Below are 6,975 nucleotides of genomic sequence, written 5' to 3' on the forward strand. Positions count from 1 at the left end.
ACAGCTGATAGCACTCTCGGCTGTAGGCTACCAGTTTGTATGTTCAAGTCCCACTTCAGGGCATGAGACCAAAACGAAGTCTGACTGTGGTGCAGTGAGGAAACACTATATTGTTGAAGGCACCATCTTTCAGATGGAACATTAAAGTGAAACTAAAATGCTTGATCAAGTGTAGGTAAAAGGCATTACTTCGAATAAGAGCAGGGTAATTGTGCCTTGGTTTTTTGGCCAATATTTATTCCTCAATAAGTATAGATAGATTATGTGATCATTACTGTATTGCTACTTGTAGGAGCTTGCTGTGCACAACTTGCTTGGTGTTTCCTACATTATGATGGCAGTTACACTTCACAACTATTTCATGGGCTGCGAAACACTTTGAGACATATGGTGATCATGAAAGCCACCATATAGATACAAGTCCAGTGCATCATTAAGGGAACAAAGCACCAGATGAGCCATCCTTCCAATCAGATGTTAAAACAGAGGTTCCACCTCTTGTTCAGGAAAATATAAAGATCTCACTGCTCTATTTTTAAGAGAAGCAAGGGAGTTATCTCTGGTCAGCTTGCCAGTATTCATCACCAATCAAGATCACAAAAACAGATTACCGGCTCATCAGCATATTACTATTTGTTGGAGTTTACTGAATGCAAATAAGCTGCTGTGTTTCCTACAAGTGGCTTCGCTTCAAAAATAATGCTTCACTGGCTGTGAAGCACTTCAAGATATCTGGTGAAAGGTGTAATATAAATGCAACCTTTACTTTATTAAAAAAAGTCTGTGAACAGTTCAAAACACAATGCATAGAAATCAACTAAGGCGTTATCTCACGAGTTAAGGTCAGTCTGTAAGATCACATAGACTTAGTACTCGGGTAATTATCTTAAACAGCTGAAGAAAAGTTATCCCCCAACAAATGCCTCCGATCAGAGTAATATATTGATATGTCGAGGCCATATAATTCCACAACTCCCAGTATCACTCTTATTTGACAGGCAATAAGCAATGTCAGGCGCTGAAAGTGGAGGCTAAAAATTGAGAAATATTATACTTCAAGGCAAGTCAGGGAAACACAAGAATCAGAATTTTAATTGAAAACATACCCAGTGCTTAAGAAATGTTTTCTTTAATAAGATCTAATATCTCTATGTCAGTTCTGCCATGATTTGAGCAGATTTGCAAAGCTGAATCTGACAACTGGAGATGGTAGGTTTGGTAGTTATAGTTTCATAGTTACATTTGCAGGTGAAAGAGAAATAAACAGCTTGATTTGGAAAAATTCATTAATAGTAGGAAGAAAATGGGCAGTTTCAGAAGTGTTGACAAGTTTCAGAATGCATTTTGTAATGGTGTGCCACAAAGTTCAGAGTGACGAAAGCAGGAAATCCAGGAGGAGAGATTGGTGTTAATGCTTGTAATTATGGCATTAAATTCTATAGCTAAAAAAGTCATAAAAGGATTGATGTAAAGAGTGATTATATTGAATTTACTTGACATTAAACACATTTTCAACAATCAAAAAGATCCTGTTTGTTCTCAGAAGACAAAACAGATTTAGGTTCATTCAATTCTTAATAGGGAGGTGCTTTAGGATTTTAAATTTCTGTCCCCAGTTGGCACTATACAAATTAGAATACAAAGTGGAAACAGGTAATGTAACATATTTCATTTGTTCTGCTTTCACTTTTAGCTCTTTAACACTTGTGCCTCTCTAAAAAGCAAGTACATCCGCTTGGATACTATTTTAAGCTGGGAGAGGTCTTATGGCTCAGTAAGCAGCATCCTTGTCTCTGGGTTTGCGTCTCACTCCAGGGCATGACATGGCCTATCAGCCGCTACATCCTTTCAATATGCCCATGGTAAGCAGAAAGAATTGGAGAGACTCCACATTAGCCTGAACCATTTGATATTAGCAATACAACAGTCTCCCCAAGTTAAATGACTTCATGTGCAAGCTTTTGCCATGGGCTTCACAGCAAGCACCCTCCTCTCTTCGAGGTACTGCGTATGATGTTCAATGCTAGTTTACTTAGTAAAAACATCTGTGAAGAAAACTGAGAAGTTAACATTCCAGGTGCAGAGCCTCATCAGAGGTTAACATCTAGATAACTATTTTACCATTTACTCTCCAAACACAACTGATCACTTTTAATGGAGATGTGAAACAAGCAAATCACTGTGTCCGACATCATTCACTCATAGGTCTGTTCAACTGAAACATCAACAGATAGGAGTCCAAAGAAGCACTCCAAATATTATACTGATAGAGAAAAGCAAGTTCTTTTGGATTTATAGATGGATTGCCATTCTTTATACTTATCCATTTAAGTGTAGAAAACAGTGCTTACCTTCAAACCCAAGTCTTTCCATAAGATTTAGAGGATACCATATCAATGGTTTGTTGCCAACCAGTAAGAGGGGCTTTGGAATATTGGAGGTAAGATCCATCATGCGAGAGCCCCCACCTGCTGCCATTAACACAGCTTGAAACTCCATGGTATGGTTTTCTATAAAATATATATTTAATGTATGTATTAGCTGTTAACGCACTGATGGCTTTACCCACAACTTTGAATTGAGAAATTCAATTCATGTGCCCATTCTATGCCTCATTAAAGTTGAAAAATTTGACAACATGGAAATGGTACAATATGACTATCAAAGACATCATGAAGATATTTAACCCTAGTCAATAACTCTACCCCTTCATCAGCCATACATTCCGACTTAATTAGGGCTTTCAAAATTTTGTTAGCCTGTTCGATCTATAATTGACTACATTAATCCCATATTGTTTTGTTATATTTGTAAGAGTAAGGAACTATATTGGCATATGCATGCATACATGTATATCCAGAATGCCATAATACTCACAACAGTTCGTATGTGTCCAATGTGTCAGTGTGCAGTACATAATGAGATATGAGAAACACACACCATGTCATCTCGCAAGTTTTTGCTCAAAAGTGCAATTAATTTCAAACTTCTGGGAACAGGTTGAAACAGCTCATAACCTAGACATTGTCAAAACTGCTTACTTCCACCTCTGCAATGTCAATCATTTGCAAATGACCCCCTTTATAATTATTCCCCCAAGACTACTTTGATTAAATTTCTCCTGAGTCCTCAGCTACCTGGTGTGAGCAGCTAACATTACCAGTTGTCTCACAAGGCTCAAGTCCATTTCTCTGGGGTTCAGCTCAATTCCTAAGGACAAGAGAACTAAGAGCAGGAGGAGGCAATTCAGTCCCTTAAGCTTGCTCCACCATTCAATACGATCATGGCTAATCTCATCTCGGCCTCAACTTCACTTTACTGGCAGTTCCCCATAACCCTTCAACCCGTTACTAATTAAAAACCTGTCAATTTCTTCCTCAAATGTATTCAACATCCCAGCATCCACCGCACTCTGGGGTAGCAAATTCCACAGGATCACAACCCTTTGAGAGAAGTAACTTCTCGTGTTTTAAATCTGCTGTCCCTTATCTTAAAACTATGACCTCTCATTCTAGACTGCCCCGCAAAAGGAAATATTCTCTTTGCGTCTACTATGCTAATCCTCTTTAGCATTTTATAATACACGCCACCGTAGTCGTGGCTGAGTGGTTAAGACAACGGATTAGGAAATCCATTGGGGTTTCCCCACGCAGGTTCGTACCCTGCCGACTATGCTTCCTCAAGTTGCAGATTTGGGGTGGCACGGTGGCTCAGTGGTTAGCACTGCTACCTCACAGTGCCAGGGGGCCAGGTTCAATTCCACCCTTGGGCAACTGTCTGTGTGGAGTTGGCACTTTCTCCCTGTGTCTGTGTGGGCTCCCTCCGGGTGCTCCAGTTTTCTCCCACAGTCCAAAGATGTGCAGGCTAGGTGGACTGGCCTTGCTAAATTGCCCGTAGTGTTCAGGGATGTGTAGATTAGGTGGCTTATAGGGGGATAAGTCTGGGTGGGATGCTCTGAGGGTCGGTGTGGACTTGTTGGGCTGAAGGGCCTGTTTCCACACTGTAGGGATTCTATGATCTGTGAACTCAATTGGATCTTCTCCCATTCTTCTGGACTCAAGTGAGTATAGGCCTAAACTACTCATGTCTAGTCTCATTAATGCCTTGTACAATTGCAGCAACAGTCCAGTATCATTGATTCCTTTACAATTGCAACAACACTTCCTTATTTTTATACTCTATTCCTTTAGAATAGAGAAATCCTTTGGAATTTCCAAAATTCCATTTGCATTTCTTTTACCTGCGCTACCTGCATTCTTGTTTTCTATGATTCATGCACAAAGGACACCCAGGACCCCCTGCAACAATGCATGCTTAAGTTTCTTTTTAGTTATACAAGATAATTTAGATCATAAGTTGCTGCTCTACTCTTAACAACCAAAATCGATAATTGAACATTTATCCACATTAAACTCAATCTGCCAGTTTTTGGCCTATTCACCTAACCTATTCCATATATATTTGTAAATTTAGTCATAGAGTCATACAGCATTGAAACAGGCTTTTTTCCCACCATGTCTATGCCGACCAATAAGCACCAAACTACACTAATCCCATTTGACCGCACTTAGTCTGTAACCTATTGTGCCATGGTATTTTAAACACTCAACCAGATGTCTCTTAAATGCTGCGAGAGTACCTGCCTCCACCACCCCCTCAGACAGCATGTTCCATGTATTTAACACTCTCTGGGTGGAAGAAACCTTTTCTCAGAGTTCTGAGTAAGGGTCACCAGACCCAAAATGTTAACTCTGATTTTGTCTTCACAGATGCTGCCACACCTGCTGTGCTTTTCCAGCCAGTTCTGTTTTTGCTCTTCACCTTTACTTCTCGATTGCTACTTACTTTCCCACCTAGATTAGTGTCATCTGCAAATTCAGCCATAGTACATCCCTTTGCTCTTTTTATTACATTTTTAGTAACCTTTTATTGATCTTTAAAGTTTCCCAATCTTGCAGCCTGCCACTGGCCTTTGCAACATGGTATACTTTAGTCTTTTTTTTTGTCATTATGTAATCTTTAGCTTCCTTGCTTAGCCATGGATGTTTTCTCCCTCCCCGCCTTACAAGCGTTTTTACTTTCTGGAAGATATTGTAGTTGGGAGGATTCCATGCTCAAACGTGTCTTAACCAGGGATCTGCCCTTCTCCCCATTTGGTTACAATCTCACCCAACCCCGACCCCGACCCCGACCCCATTCCCTTCCAAGATTCCTCCCTCCCCCTTCAGTATCACCTCAAAACTTCCCAGTTCCCTGTCCACTCATCCCAACCTTCCGAGACCCCCAGGTCCAACCGGCTCCTTTCCCTGCCCCTAAATCCACCAACACAGCCCACACACACATGGCTCTCCCTCCTGTTTACCTCCTCGCTCCGCTCCCGGAATACGGCAGGGCCTCGGTCGGGGTCGAAAAGCAGCCGGAGAAAGGGGCGAGGGGCGGTGAACCGAGCTGGCGGGCCCAGTGCGGGTCGTTAGACGGTGTACGAGTTTGAAAGAGGCGCTGTCACTTCACGTCCACCATGTCGTGTGTTCGGGTGAATTCGTGTCCGCAGGGAAACGGAGTTACTGCGGCCCCAGAACAAGGTTCCGAGGGACATCTCTCAGCGCGAACACAACACCTGCTCCCTAGCTCATCCCCACAACTCAACTGGTCTAAAAAAAATACATAAACGACATGAATAAAGCCACTTTTTCAAAATTATTGTGTTCATTTCACTGAATCTCAAGATTTTTCTGAATGGTTTGGACTAATTGCTCTCTTTTATAGGTGTTGATTGAAAGACAGAAAACGCTGGAAATATTGTAGCTAATTATGTTTATTAAACGTTTTATGGCTGTGTATGCAGTGATAGGGTTGACACTAATGTTTTGCTATAACCCCCCTCTCAGCAGTATTGGGCTTATACAGTCCATAGGGACACAGAGTGGCTCCCTTTTCTGTTTCACACCCTACCAGCAAAGAATCTCTTCCTGGCCTCTTTACAAATGGAAAACCAGTAAGGGTGAATCTTAGCCCTTCAAGCTGTGGACACTTCTTAATTCCTGCAGCAGTACTACTGTTTCTTGTGTTTACATTGCAATTTTCTTTCAGTATCTTAATACCCCAAAATTATGTGGGGCATATCAGTGAGACCACTGTTCCTTACTGTCGTTAAATGTGCATATCTGCTCCAGCAACTTCAGACAAAATCAGGTGCACAATTAAATGCAGAAATCCAAAAGTTGATGTCTGAATCATGGGCATAGATGAGGTGAATAGTTTTCTTGTCTGGGGGAGTTCAAAACTAGAGGGCATATTTTTGAGGTGATTGGAGAAAGTTTTAAAAAGGAGCAACTTTTTTACAATGTTTGGAATGAACTGCCAGAGGAAGTAATGGATGCAGGTACAGTAACAACATTTAAAAGACAGTTCGATAAGTACATGAGTAGGAAAGGTTTGGAGGGATCTGAGACAAATGCAGGCAAGTGGGACTAATTTAGTTTGGGAACATGGTCAGCGTGGACTAGTTGGACCAATGGGTCTGTTTCCATGCTGTATGAAATGTGCTGCTTTGCGCAAACTGCACTTCACTGTCTGGCTTGCCATTGGAATACATAAAGTTGCTATATTTACATGGTAATTATGAATTAAATTCACCACAGAAATTTAAATCATTTCAATCTAAGTACACTTTTAAAACTCTGATAAATATTAATTGTTGCTATTGTGCTTTTCCAACATGAAATTAACTATTATGAGTATGGAGTCTTATTCCTTCTGGCTTTAACTGTTATTGAAATAAATATCAAAAAGAGCAGTAGTCATGAATCCTGGGAAATATTGCTGTGTGCTTCCTTGTGGTCTGAAAAACAACTGCTCACCAGTGTTGAGAGATAACAAGGTACAGAGCTGGATGAACACAGCAGGCCAAGCAGCATCAGAGGAGCAGGAAGGCTGACGTTTCGGGCCTAGACCCTTCTTCGGAAATTTCTGAAG

The sequence above is a fragment of the Rhincodon typus genome, chromosome 10 (genome assembly GCF_021869965.1).
Source record: "Rhincodon typus isolate 14 chromosome 10, sRhiTyp1.1, whole genome shotgun sequence".
NCBI lineage: Eukaryota > Metazoa > Chordata > Chondrichthyes > Orectolobiformes > Rhincodontidae > Rhincodon > Rhincodon typus.